This window comes from Dendrobates tinctorius, unplaced genomic scaffold (genome assembly GCF_039654945.1).
Source record: "Dendrobates tinctorius isolate UK_male_01 unplaced genomic scaffold, ASM3965494v1 ptg000008l, whole genome shotgun sequence".
Taxonomy (NCBI): Eukaryota; Metazoa; Chordata; class Amphibia; order Anura; family Dendrobatidae; genus Dendrobates; species Dendrobates tinctorius.
This window is the reverse complement of record NW_027361676.1, coordinates 70,071,498-70,086,778: the sequence shown is the minus strand read 5'-3', so window position 1 is coordinate 70,086,778 and position 15,281 is coordinate 70,071,498. Positions and strand designations below refer to the sequence as shown.

Here is a 15,281-nt window from a genome sequence, read left to right as displayed (position 1 = left end):
GATGACCTGAGGTTAGCATCCTCAATAATCAGAACCTCCCACTCTCATCTTCAAGACTATACACGTGCTGCGCCAATTCTTTGGAATGCACTTCCCAGGTCAATACGATTAGTCCCCAATCCCCACAATTTTAAGCATGCCCTGAAAACTCATTTATTCAGACTGGCCTACCGCCTCAACGCATTAACCTAATCTATCCCTGTGTGGCACAGCCAAAAGTTTTTTTTTTTACCATAACCAGGTTCCCCGCATCATGTTCCCACATGCTTTATGCATCCATTAGCCCTCTGCATCCGTACTGTTACACACTTAACATTATGGCTGGTCCATACAATCAGGGCAACTGTTACCACCCACCTTTCGTGTCTCCCTTTTTTCCTCATAGATTGTAAGCGTGCGAGCAGGGCCCTCATTCCTCTTGGTATCTGTTATGATCTACGTGATCATTGTTATGCTGTAATGTCTATTGTCTGTACAAGTCCCCTCTGAAATGTAAAGTGCTGCGGAATATGTCAGCGCTATAGAAATAAAATTTATTTTTATTATTACTAACAGGAGCATAATGAGTGAAACTTCTAGATCTGCCCCCTAATAGTGTGTTGCTCGGATGCCTCAGTGCCACTGCTAGATCTGTATATGTTCTTCCTACCCCCAAAAAAATATTGCCATTAACCATAATACCCCCTTTTCCCAGTATATAATACTGCTTTTCTGTGCAATTGTATATTATCATTATCCTACTTTACCACCAAATTAATAGTTCCCCCATATTTAAAGGGAATCTGTTACCCTATTTTCGCCTATCAGCTGCCGAAACCGACATCAGGGGCTTATCTACAGCATTCTGTAATGCTGTAGATAAGCCCCCGATGTAACCTGAAAGATAAGAAAAAAGAGTTATACTCACTCGGGGCGGTCCTGGTCCGGTTCCGGTCCGATGGGTGTTGCTGTCTGGTCCGGCGCCTCCCATCTTCTAACGGTGACGTCTTCTTTCATTCTCGTTGCGGCTCCTGCGCAGGCGCAGTGCTCTGCCCTGTTGAGGGCAGAGCAGAATACTGCAGTGCGCAGGTGCCGGACCTCTCCCGGTGCCTGGGCACTGCAGTATTCTGCTCTGCCCTCAACAGGGCAGTATGGTCAGTATGGTTAGCAGGGGGATGCGAGAGGAGACAGTATGAGGACAGGGGGAAATATGTGAGGAAACAGTATGGTGGGAGGAAAGTGTGAGAGGGCACAGAATAGAGATTGAGTAGTGAGGGGTAGTAGCATGAAGGAACAGTGTAAGGGCACAGTATACAAAGGAAGGGAAATGAAGGGAAATGTGATGAGGGGGCACAGTATAGAGACTGAGACAGTGTGAAGACTAGGCCCAGTGTGTAACGGAGGGGTCAGTGTGAAGGGCATATACTGTAAGACAGTGTGTGGGTCATATTTTGTGCCGAAACTATAGTGAGGGGTAATCATTTATCCAGGGGATCAGCGTTGGCAGATAATTTTATTCAGGAGCATTATAATGACACTGCTGTTTTTAATAGCATCGTGTAGAGATGTACTGCAGAAGACCAGAGAGGATGGAAGTCTACAGACACTAGATATAGCTGTGAAAAGTCATCATAGCATCTGGACAAGACAAAGAAAAAAAAAGATAATGACTTCAATCAGAGACAAAGTCATCTATAAGGTACCTGAATGTAATTTTTTTTGTGATGCTGACTAATTCTCATCAGTACTGTAGTTCCTATATGGTCCATAACCTCATGAGGACTGATAGCAACAACTCCCAGTATCTCTCTACCATTGTTAAGGACTTACTGGAAGTTGTAGGCTCATGCAATACAAATGTATATTGGTCTGACATTACAATTGATGTACCATGTACTGATGATGGTCCTAGTGATGTATTCATATACTGATGGTGGTTCTTGTAATGTATTCCTGTATTTGTGAGGGTTTTGCTGCTGTATGTACTGATAAAGGTTATATGGATGTATGTCTGTACTGCTGATGGTTTTGATGATGAATTTCTGTAGTGATGGTGGTTCTGATGATGAATTTTTGTACTACTGATGGTTCTGGTGATGTATTTCTGTATTTATGGGGGTTCTAGTGATTTATTTCTATACTGCTGGTGGTTCTATTGATGGATTCTTGTGCTGTTATTGGTTCTGATCATGTACACCTATAACAATCCATAACTTATAAGATTGTGATACATGGCTATGTTAGTAAAGTGTTGTGCCTTCTGACAAGTTAAGGGTTACTATGTTTGTTTTTTTATGTTAGGAGCATTAAAGGGGTTGACCAAATTTGTGATGTGCTTGCAGTCATTCTTTGTAACTGCAGGCTTCTGAATTCTCACAGCACGCACTATTGTCAGGATTCTCTGGTGCTGGCAGAGAGAGTGGGAGATCACGTAATGGTTTGTATTGTGATTTGCATACATGCGGTCACGTGCTGACTAGACATGTGTAAAAAATAAGTAGAGCAAGGCTGGACATGTCTAGTCGGAATGTGGCCAAAAGTATATAAATCACATACTTCTGCTCACATGTTCATCCACTCTGGCTATCGGCAAGGGAATTTCCCAAAAGTGTGCAACTAACACGTTGTAAGAATTTTAGAAGCCTGCAATCATCTAGAGTGACTGCAGACTTTCATCTCAAACCTGGACAAGCCCTTTAATTATAAAATTAAACACCGCAGCATGTCCATCCTAACAGCATGAAATATACTCACAGCGCTGCTTTCTAGTTCCAGCCACTTCAATCATAAGCAATTTTCATATTTACAATCATGTGACAACTAGCTTCTATTCCTGCTTCTCTCAGTTCTTCACTGAGCATTGAGAGAATTAGGGAGAGCAGCTAGTTGGCATGTGACTAAGTGTGAAGATCGCATATGTGCTTGGGGGAGGGGGCACCAAACTAGATTCTTGCCCCGGGTGCTGGAAAAACTAGATACACCTCTGACTTGGTATACTTGATTTAGCTCTGACTACTCTGCACTCTGCATGTTCTGGACGCTTCATGAACTCTTCTCATGATACTTTGTAAATACAGTGTCTTCTGAAAGTATTCAACCCCTTGGCATTTTTTGCGTTTTGCTACCTCACAACCTGGAATTTCACTTTTTTTTGAGGGTTTGCATCAGTTCATATAACATGCTAACAACTGTGAGCATTTGTTTTGTTTTTCTTTTGTGAAGCAAACAACAAATAGGACAAAATAACTGTAAACTTCAGTGTGCATAATTATTCACCCCTCTAAAGTCAGAACTTTATAAAGCTGCAGGTCGATTTGGATAAGTCTCTATGAGTCTTCCACATCTTGCCACTGGAATTTTTGCCCATTCCGCAAGGCAAAACTGTTCTTGCTCTTTCAAGATAGATGGTTTCCTCTGAAGAACAGCAATCTTCAAGTCTGATCACAGATTCTCAATTAGATTAAAGTCCGGGCTTTGACTAGGCCACTGTAAAACATTTGCATGTTTACCCTTAAACCACTTGAGTGTTGCTTTAGCAGTATGCTTCTTGTTGGAAGAGACCAAAAGTTCAATTTGGGGAGTCTCCTACATGTCTTTTGGAAAACTCAAAACAACCCTTACAATTATTGTGTGTAAGTAAAGGCTTTTTTCTGCCCGCTCTTCCATAAAGGCCACCTCTATGGAGTGTACAGCTTATTGTGTTTATATGAACAGATACTTCAGTCGCTGGTTGGGAACTCTGCAACTTCTTCAGGGTTACCTTTGGATGTCGATGTTGCCTCTCTGATTATTGCCCTCCTTTCCCAGGCTGAGAGATTTGGTGGGCACAGCCTGCTCTTGGCAGGTTTGTTACGGTACCATGTTCTTTCCATTTGATAATAATGGCTTTGATGGTGCTGCGGGGCATCATCAGAGATTGCGATATTTTTTATAACCCAACCCTAACTTGTACTTCTCAACTTTGTCCCTGACTTGTTTGGATATCTACAGTGTGTCTGTGAAATCATGGTGCACTTTTGACCAGTCACTGGAAAGCAACAAAAGATGATAGATATGTGAAATCTGATCCAAATAAAAGAAAAACTCTCCCAGTTTCATACGTATTCAGTGCAGTTCGATGTGGGCTTCATTTGTTGCCCTACAAACGTCCAAACGATAGCGAAGTTCTTGCCTCACACGGGTAAGGACGTCTGGTATAACAGAGTGAACAACATCTGTGATTCTCTGTTTTAAGTTAATAATGTCGTTGATACGTTCAATGTACACATGTTGCTTCACATAACCCCAAAAGTAAAAGTCTAAGGGCGTCACATACGGGGATCATATTGGTCATGGCTTTACAGAACCCCTGCCTATACACTGCCGAGGGAATGTTCTATCCAGAAACTCACGAACAGTGGTGAAGTATTGTGGAGGAGTGCCGTCCTGTTGAAAGATGACACCTTCTGGGAATTGTGGCACTGCAAACAATTCCAAAATGTCAAGATACGTGTTTGCCGTCACAGACTGCTCCGTGAGAAAAAATGGGCCTATCACCTTATCATGCATCAGGACACACCACACCACACCTTCACTTTAGGGGTGTTACGTTCGTACTCAACGTAGGCATGAGGATGTTTAGCAGCCCATATTTGGACATTATGGCTATGAACATGTCCACAGATATGGAAGGTCACCTCATCACTAAACCTAATCTTCTGCAAAAATCTTGCATCATTGTCAATATCATGAAGCATATCTGTAGCAAGCACACATCGTTTGGGTCTATCTGCCGGTTTGATAGCGTGCAACAGCCACAATTTGTACCCCGTAAAACAGAGATGTTTCTTTAACACCTTATGAACTGTAGTCTTGCTTAGGTGTAATTGTCAAGCACAGACAGATTTTTTAGGACTCCTTAGGTAGCTCTCCCATATAGCCACTACAGACTCATCAATGACTGATGGCCTACCAAAACTGGGTTTCTCCACCAAACTGACAGTTTCCTTCAACTGCTTATCCCACCGAGTAATGTTATTGGATCGCCCGCCAGGGCAGGGGGGTTACTCGGTACCGGGCCGGTGTCTCAAAGGGATATGTCACGGTGGCAGTGATCCGGTACGTGGCCCTGGGCGTCCATGCAAAAGGGGAGAAACATGGCTGAATAAAATCTTTAGATGGATGATACGTGACACCACCTGTGGTGCTCGGCAGAGAAGGGGTTAAGCCGACGCTGCAGGCAGATCCTCTGGGACAGATGGTATAAGGCAGCAAGATGTCAGAGCTCCCCACAGGTAGAGCTGTAGTCCCAGGACAGTAGTAATAGGTGTTGAGGGAAAGGGTGCAGTGTTAGGCACAGGGATGTAGCAGTGCTGAGTGGGTTGGCGCAGGAAGAAGGCAATGAGACAGCTGAGTGCAGTTCCAGTTCTTTTACTCACGTTCCTCGCACAGACAGGTGCCCGCTTCAATGCCACGGTCTCCAGACCAGGGGCTCAGCCAACTCCCAGGCAGATGGAATTAACCTTTCCAGCACTCCCTTTCGTTTGCCTGTTCTGAACGTCTCCTTTCTAGCGCTTATCTGAGGTACTTGCAGTACTGAGTTACACTGAAGTTCCTCCTGCTTGATGTTACTCAAAGTCCACTCGTATGACAGGTGACTGTAGCCTGCTTTGGGGACTCCATCCGTCATGTCCCAGCTCACACTTAGGTTGCCATTGTGTCTTCGAGTCTTTGGTGGGAATAGAGTGGTCACAACTCCTATTCCTCCGGTTTCTGCTGCAGGAAAAATTAGTTTCACAAACAGCCCCAGATACCGGCGCCCGGCCTTGGCACATTGAACTTAGGGAAGGGCTCTGCACTGGCCCTAGTCCCCAGTCTCTCTCCTCACTTTCCGTGCTTATCTCTCTTCCTTCTGAACAACTGACTTCTTTCTTCCCCTCTCTCTTTCTCTCTCCCGCTTCTGTCCTTCTGCTTCTCTTTCTTTCCTTTCTGAATCTGATCCTACTGTCATGGTTAGGACATGGTTAATGCCCTGTTCTCACAGGGTTAACTTTTGCTGGCCTCTCGTTGGATCTGGGAGGGGTATTTAAACTCACTCCAGACTAGCATTCTCTGTCAGCTATACTGTTATTCTGGCTGTGTGTCCGACCGACCCCCCCTGGTGTGCGTGTATTCTGCATTGCTTGTTTGATTCCCATGTATGACCCGGCCTGTTCCCTCACTCTGTACTCTGTCTCTCGTTTTGGTACTATTGTCTTCTCCGGTTCTGACCTCCTGGCTTGGCTATTGTTATTCCGTTGCAGTTTGTCCCTATTGTACCGTCCGTTGCCCGTTCTGGTTTTCTGATCTATTGCTACGCCCTGACTATTCGCTCTGTCTAACCCTTTGGTACTGTCCTACTATCTCGTGCTTTGACCCGGCTTGATTTGGTTTCTGTCTCTGTCTATGCCCCTTGGTAACATTGTCCTGTAGTTACCTTTCTAGGAGTTTCCCTGCAGCTCCTAGCTCTGTGGAGCTTAGGCCACGCCCCCAGCAGTCATGTGCTTCAGGTCCTGGAGCATGCATCGTCACCGCTGCTGCCCGCTCCACAGGTATCTTTGAGCACTGTTTTTGTACACAGGACACGCGCACTGGCTCAGTGAGCAAGTGCAGTGCGGTGTTCCTGACACCTACTTCCTGTCAGCTTTCCCCTCTTAGTGTCTCTAAACTCCACCCACCACCCAGCACTCTTCGTGTTCCAAGCAGGGAGCCACAAAGGGTGCTCTGCTATTCTAAAGTGTCTGTGCTGGATGTGAGTGGTGGCGTCTGGTCAGGTGTTACCATCTTACCTGGGAAGTGGGATACTACACCTCAGAAGGAGGTGCAGTACCTCTGTGGTGATTGAACCCTCAGGGGCACCACATTATTCCTACGTGGTGGCACTTCATTATAAACGTGCCTATATTCACGTAGCACTTTGGTCACGGATTCGAATTTAGCGAGCCACAGAACACACTGAACTTTCCTCTGAACCATCCACATCTTGACTGGCATGGGCTGCTCCGCTGTATACATGGTGTTACGTCATCATCTTTGCATGTGCACATGCTGCCACATCATCCTACAGAAACTGGGAGGGTTTTCCTTTTATTTGGTGCAGATTTCACATTTTTATCGTCTTTTGTTGCTTTCCTGTTACTCGTGCACCACGACTTTACAGACACACTGTATTTGGTCTTGATGGTGTTGTTTGGTTAGTGGTGCCTCTTACTTAATAGTGTTACAGCCTCTGTGGCTTTTCAAGAATGGTGTGTATATACTGACAGACCATGTGACAGATTGCACGCAGGTGGGACTTCCTATCACTAAGCATATGACTTATGAAGATAATTACTTGTACCAGAAATCCAGAAATGTTTAGGGGCTTCATAGTTAAAGGGGTGAATAGATATACAAATTCTAATTTTTAGTTTATTTGATCCCCAGAAATTAAATTTATGCCTGCATTTTTTTTTTTTTGCTTCACTTCATCAACTTAGATTATTTAGTGCTGATGCTTCTCACACAAATTGGATTACAAAAATATTTAAACACCACATGTTGTAATGTTAAACCTACTCAGAAATAAGTGAATAAAGCAAAAAGAAACAAAAAATGATAAAATATGTAAAATGTTATTGAATCATGACATTAAAAACATATAGAATAGGGGAAACCAGGGAACAACATAAAAAAAAAGTACAGAAAAAAATCATAAGTGGGAATACTGACCAAATAACATAATTAGACATAATGAGAATCCCATATAAATAGACTGTATAGTGCAAAAAATCTTAGACAAGTCAAATTCTCCCTTTTTTATCTGTTTTCAGGTAGGATTTTCATATTGCCTACACCTGTTACTTGCCACAGGTGAGTTTGAACAAGCATCACATGCTTGAAACAAAATTTGTTTATCCACAATTTTGGAAAGGTGTGAACAATTTCTTCCAGCACATTTTGAGGGTTTGGGGTGAAATAATGTCCAACTTGCCTTTTTTTTCCTCTTTTTTTGTGTTGTTCCAATACACACAAAGGACGTAAACATATGTATAACTAATCATGTGCAATAGCAATAATTTTCTGGGAGAAATATCTGGAACAATTTCAAGGGTGCCATCATTTTTGGCCATGACTGTATATGCCTCGTTGGCTAAGTAAGGCCTTTGGAACGAGTGGGACATTTTATTCATTCATCGTAATTGTAAAGTGCTGCGGAATATGTTGGCGCTATATAAATAAAAATTTATTATTATTATTATTATATTATTATTTATTTTATTACTTCTGCGGTTCTGTGTGTGTCTAGTGTTTTCACGTGTGTAGTGTAACCAAATTTTATTTAGGTGTCTATGGTGTAAACTTTATTGGATTAGAAAAGAAGAGAAAAATTTAAAAAAAAAAAGGGAATAGAAAAGAATATGAAAGAACAGAATAGAAAAATGAGAATAGAAAAAAATAATGTGAAAAAGTAATTAAAATTTGAAATGTTCTAAGAAAACGTCAGTTAAGACAATTACTGAACGCCCCTAAATGCCGCAAACTATAATTCTATACAAAAAAAAATGTAGTAAAAAAATTGCTGCAGTCAGTTTCTGAAGCTATGCTGAAAACGTACTGCATGGATGCCAGTAAAAAAAAATTACTGAACACTTGCAACTGACTGAAGCTAATCGTAATTCTTTATACTAGTAAAAATAACTAGTAAAGTGATTATTACAGTAATTCTCCAGTAAATTTCTGAAACTACACTAAATATAAAATGCACTGAATGGACGTCAGTAAAAAAAAAAAATTACAAACTAACTGATGTTAACTGTAATTCTATGATTAGTAGAAAAAAACTGTAGTAAAATGATTACTACTACTACTACTACAGTAATTTTCCAGTAAAATTCGGAAATTATACCACATAAAATGTACTGGGCGGATGTCAAAAAAACAATTACTGAGGGCCCTGACGCTAACTGTTATTATATACAGTATATCAGCAGAAAAAAATCTGTAGAATAAAAATTAGTACGGTAATTTTCCACTACAATTCTGAAACTACATTAAATTAGTTTTAATAGGTGGACATCAGTGAAGATAATTACTGAGCACTCGCAACTGACGCTACATGTAATTCTATTTATTTATAAAGAAAAATAGAGGTGTGCCCGATGCTATCGCATCGGGAGGGAAGTGTGTGTGGGGTATGTATGTGTGTGAATACGTATGTGTGTGTGTGTACGTACGTGTGTGTGTGTGTGTGTGTGTGTGAATACATATGTGTGTGCACGCGTGTGTGTGTGTCCCACAGCTGCCTGCCCACCCACCTCCGTGCAGTCACAGCCGGCAGGAAAGAGGGTGGTTTGCGGCCTGTGCTGGAGATGTGAGTATGTGTGTGTGTGTGTGTGTGTAGTGAGTACATGTGTGTGTGTGTATGTGAGTACGTGTGTGTGTATATATGTGTGTGTGTATGTGAGTATATGTGTATATGTGTGTATGTGAGTATATGTGTGTATGTGAGTATATGTGTGTATGTGAGTATGTGTGTGTGTGTGTATGTGAGTATGTGTGTGTGTATGTGAGTATGTGTGTGTGTATGTGAGTATGTGTGTGTGTATGTGAGTACGTGTGTGTGTATGTGAGTACGTGTGTGTGTATGTGAGTACGTGTGTGTGTATGTGAGTACGTGTGTGTGTATGTGAGTACGTGTGTGTGTATGTGAGTGTGTGTGTGTGTATGAGAGTACGTGTGTCTATGTGAGTGTGTGTGTGTGTGAGTACATGTGTGTGTATGTGAGTACGTGTGCGTGTGAGTACATGTGTGTGTACATGTGTGTGTATGTACGTGTGTGTGTGTATGTACATGGTAGCGGCAGGTTTGGCGGTATGGCCAGCATCGGCAGGTCCAGCGGTGGGGGGGACACTGCCGGGACCCTTCGCCGCCGGACTCGCCGCCGCTGCCTGCCCACCCACCTCTGTCACAGCCGGCAGGAAAGACTGTGGCTTGCGGCCTGTGCTGGAGATGGGGTGCGGCTCCACCAGAGGGCGCCCGCACCCCATCTCCAGCACAGGCTGCAAGCCACGGTCTTTCCTGCCAGCTGTGATGGAGGTGGGTGGGCAGGCAGCGGCAGGTCCAGCAGCGGCGGTGGCAGGTCCAGCGGTGGGGGGTCCCGGCGGTGTCCCGTTGGTGGTACTGTGGAAGGGCCTGGTACCACCAGCGGGTGCCATATTGGAATACCCAGCACTCGGATATTCCAATATGGCGGTCGGTATACTTCCGGTGCGGTGGATTGTGGGATTTGGGGACATCCAGACGGAAGTGGACGATGGACAATTTAAGGCAATTATATGTATAGATATAGTAATATAAGCTAAGTACTGGAGGCTGTGTGGGGATTTCCATCTTCATCACGATATGGGTAAGTGGCAGACTTTATTTATGGTCAATGACTAGTGGTCACTTTTGGGACACATGCGAGAGTCTGGGCATTATATTTGTGCCTTGCCTAACTGGGTACTACCTAATTCATGTTGGCACACAGCATCTCCTCTTACTTTTCTGTGTCCCTCCATGTATCTGAAGCTTCTCCATCAGGTCTACTACACTCACTGGCCACTTTATTAGGTACACCTGTCCAACTGTGTGTTAAGACTTAATTTCTAATCAGCCAATCACATGGCGGCAACTCAGTGCATTTAGGCATGTAGACATGGTCAAGACAATCTCCTGCAGTTCAAACCGAGCATCAGTATGGGGAAGAAAGGTGATTTGAGTGCCTTTGAACGTGGCATGATTGTTGGTGCCAGAAGGGCTGGTCTGAGAATTTCAGAAACTGCTGATCTACTGGGATTTTCACGCACAACCATCTCTAGGGTTTACAGAGAATGGTCCGAAAAAGAAAAAAAATCCAGTGAGCGGCAGTTCTGTGGCCGGAAATGCCATGTTGATGCCAGAGGTCAGAGGAGAATGGGCAGACTGGTTCGAGCTGATAGAAAGGCAACAGTGACTCAAATTGCCACCCGTTACAACCAAGGTAGGCAGAAGAGCATCTCTGAACGCACAGTGCGTCGAACTTTGAGGCAGATGGGCTACAGCAGCAGAAGACCACACTGGGTACCACTCCTCTCAGCTAAGAACAGGAAACTGAGGCTACAATTTGCACAAGCTCATCGAAATTGGACAGTAGAAGATTGGAAAAACGTTGCCTGGTCTGATGAGTCTCGATTTCTGCTGCGACATTCGGATGGTAGGGTCAGAATTTGGCGTAAACAACATGAAAGCATGGATCCATCCTGCCTTGTATCAACGGTTCAGGCTGGTGGTGGTGGTGTCATGGTGTGGGGAATTTTTTCTGGGCACTCTTTGGGCCCCTTGGTACCAATTGAGCATCGTTGCAACGCCACAGCCTACCTGAGTATTGTTGCTGACCATGTCCATCCCTTTATGACCACAATGTACCCAACATCTGATGGCTACTTTCAGCAGGATAATGCGCCATGTCATAAAGCTCGAATCATCTCAGATTGGTTTCTTGAACATGACAATGAGTTTACTGTACTCAAATGGCCTCCTCAGTCACCAGATCTCAATCCAATAGAGCATCTTTGGGATGTGGTGGAACGGGAGATTCGCATCAGGGATGTGCAGCCGACAAATCTGCGCCAACTGTGTGATGCCATCATGTCAATATGGTCCAAAATCTCTGAGGAATGCTTCCAGCACCTTGTTGAATCTCTGCCACGAAGAATTGAGGCAGTTCTGAAGGCAAAAGGGGGTCCAACCCCTTACTAGCATGGTGTACCTAATAAAGTGGCCAGTGAGTGTATATGATTTGTTGAGTCCTATGCAGCACTCAGCACCTATATAACTTATCATAACATGGTGTTTTTTTGATCCCATATATGATATCTTCTCATGGTATATCCCTTTTCTGTTTGTTTGTCCTTTGCCAGCCATAACCTATTATTTGGTATTCGATATGTATCTTTTCAATAAAATGTCATCTTTTAACTCACTCTCTGTGGTTTATGGTTACTCCATTTTTTTCTTTGGTTTTAATGTCTAGGAGTGCTTCTCTCTCCTATTCTTTCTATAATGGAGGAATGGCATTACACTGAATAAATTCCCATCCTTATAGATTCATTATGCGTATTTTGAATATTTGGTAACAAATTGAACCTTGATCGTGTCCGCAGCAGAAATACAATCACACACATCCGGCCGGGACCCCGTTTTTATGTAGTGAAGATGAGTACCTTGCCCATGGCTACCACCCGGCACCACACTGCATGAGCACTGAACAACTTGTACTTCTGGAGGATAACGTCTGCCAGGTCGCTTCATGTTTGACTCGTCTCATGTCTTTGGCAGTTACTGTGTGTGTTGTTTTTCTGCAACCCTGTTGATTTGCAACAAAACTTTTGATCGTTCTGTGATCACGCACCAATATCTTAGAAACTTCGAGAGTGATGAATCCTTCTGTAAGACTTGTAACAATTTTTGATTTTTCAGAGTCAGTGAAATTTCTTTTGGCCCATTTTTCCTGAGGAAAACAAGTTGCCTAATAATTCTGCACACATGTAAGGAGGTGATAGAGTCCGTCATGTGTCTTCCCCTCTTTGGACACCGTACACATGTATCACGTGCGGCACCCTGTAATTTACTAATATTGTAATGTTGCTGTATTGTTTATGTACTGTAATATGGATGTATGTGATATGTGTTATGTATAGAAGTAGGGATAGAATAGCAGATAGCATAGGACAATAGTGGGATTAAATTAATGGGGCACATTAGTGATAGGGAATCACAGTATTAGCTTAGGTTTAGTCAGAATAAGGGTTTTTCCAGACTGGGAGATACATCGCACTGGGATATAGTGCAGACACTTCTTGGTTAGATAGCAGAGCCCAGGCAACCTTGCCCAGGGCAAGAAGTGCAGAGCAGATGCAGCAGTAAGTTGAGACAGTCTGACAACCGTGGGGATAAGGTTACTAAGGCAAGAAGGGGCCCCAGGCTGAATGTTGTGCAGGCGGTCACCAGCATAGACAGAACCATTCCGAGGAGGCAGCTGAGATGGCGAGCCTGTTACCCTATAACTTGAAGCCAGACCAGGTCAATGGTAGGAAGCTGGTGGGCCTAAAGGCACAGACAGAGTAGGAATCGAGGCAGGGATTGCCAGAAGGAACAGAGGTTACCGGGAAGGCAGGGAAAGTTTTAGAAATGTCACTCTGTATACTCTGTGCCGCATTGTGATGGATACCCTACTGCTAAGTAAAGTTGAACTGTTGGGAAAGAACCTGGTCTCTGTAATGGTTTGTGGAGCTCGTAGATACGGAGCTGGAATGACAGAAACCGAGGGGACTCTGACAGGAAATGTGAGTGTACTGTTATGCACGCTGCTCATGCAGCAGAAGAGACAGTATATTTCATCTGTAGGTGCCCGTGTGTGGGAACACTACAGTGTGTTGCCCCAACTACCACCCTGGCTGCCTTACACACCTTGATAAAGAGAAAACCAAAAACAAAACACAAAACAAATATCCTGGAATAAAAAAGTAAAAAAATATATTGCAAAAATTGCATGAAGGTAGTAATAATAGTAATAATAAGGGTATTTAGTTAACATAATTTTGATCAAAATAATGTAGAAGCCATCCCGCCACGTCACGGCAACCCTTGTGGGACAGTCCTAACTCTTGTATTTAAAACCTTTCCACTTGTCAAGTGACGTAAATGTGAACAAGGACAGAGGGACTGAACCACCAGTAATAGTGTAGGCCAGACAGGATGGATTTTCCAACTCAGAAACAGGGCGGTCACACCCTTATATGCACAGAATGCACAATGAAACAAATGAGAAACTGGGTCTGAGCAGAAAAAGTAAATTAATGTGCATGCAAAATGTAATTGCATATGAACACATGACCTTTACACAGAGAAAACCAAAAACAAAACACAAAACAAATATCCTGGAATAAAAAAGTAAAAAAATATATTGCAAAAATTGCATGAAGGTAGTAATAATGGTAATAATAAGGGTATTTAGTTAACATAATTTTGATCAAAATAATGTAGAAGCCATCCCGCCACGTCACGGCAACCCTTGTGGGACAGTCCTAACTCTTGTATTTAAAACCTTTCCACTTGTCAAGTGACGTAAATGTGAACAAGGACAGAGGGACTGAACCACCAGTAATAGTGTAGGCCAGACAGGATGGATTTTCCAACTCAGAAACAGGGCGGTCACACCCTTATATGCACAGAATGCACAATGAAACAAATGAGAAACTGGGTCTGAGCAGAAAAAGTAAATTAATGTGCATGCAAAATGTAATTGCATATGAACACATGACCTTTACACAGAGAAAACCAAAAACAAAACACAAAACAAATATCCTGGAATAAAAAAGTAAAAAAATATATTGCAAAAATTGCATGAAGGTAGTAATAATAGTAATAATAAGGGTATTTAGTTAACATAATTTTGCAATATATTGCAAAAATTGCATGTTCACATTTACGTCACTTGACAAGTGGAAAGGTTTTAAATACAAGAGGTAGGACTGTCCCACAAGGGTTGCCATGACGTGGCGGGATGGCTTCTACATTATTTTGATCAAAATTATGTTAACTAAATACCCTTATTATTACTATTATTACTACCTTCATGCAATTTTTGCAATATATTTTTTTACTTTTTTATTCCAGGATATTTGTTTTGTGTTTTGTTTTTGGTTTTCTCTGTGTAAAGGTCATGTGTTCATATGCAATTACATTTTGCATGCACATTAATTTACTTTTTCTGCTCAGACCCAGTTTCTGAAAGAAACTGAAAGAAAAGGGCGCAATAGGGTCTTACCCGAGAAAAATAAAGATATAAAACAATGATTTATACTCACCCTCTGCAGGAGAGTATCAGGCATAAAGGAACAAAGGTCAGCTTGCTGCACATCCAAATGACCACGCCGTGGACCCATCAGACCCAGTTTCTCACACCTTGATAAAGGTTGTTGTATCCTTAGACTTCACAGTCCCTCATTAAACAAACACACATGTACGCAGTGACAGTTTAAATGCAGGACGGACATGGTGTGGGAACTGACATCGTGCCATGACGAACTATGTTCGTCCTTGGACGTTAAGGGGTTAATGTACAGGATGGACCATGTATATGGATACACCTAAATAAAATGTGACTGGTTGGTGATATCAACTTCCTGTTTGTGGCACATTAGTATATGGGAGGGGGAACACTTTTCAAGATGGGTGGTGACCATGGCGGCCATTTTGAAGTCGGGTATTATGGATTCAGC

At 42.8% G+C, this 15,281-nt stretch overlaps 1 long non-coding RNA gene across 1 annotated transcript; it reads left to right on the top strand.

Annotated features, from left to right (window-relative positions):
* Nucleotides 1-1,010: 1,010 nt before the first annotated feature.
* Nucleotides 1,011-13,264, top strand: LOC141092272 (uncharacterized). Its single transcript, XR_012232747.1, has 3 exons — nucleotides 1,011-1,678; nucleotides 7,809-7,848; nucleotides 12,165-13,264. It is a non-coding gene; the product is annotated as an uncharacterized lncRNA (long non-coding RNA).
* The last annotated feature ends 2,017 nt before the right edge of the window (nucleotides 13,265-15,281 follow it).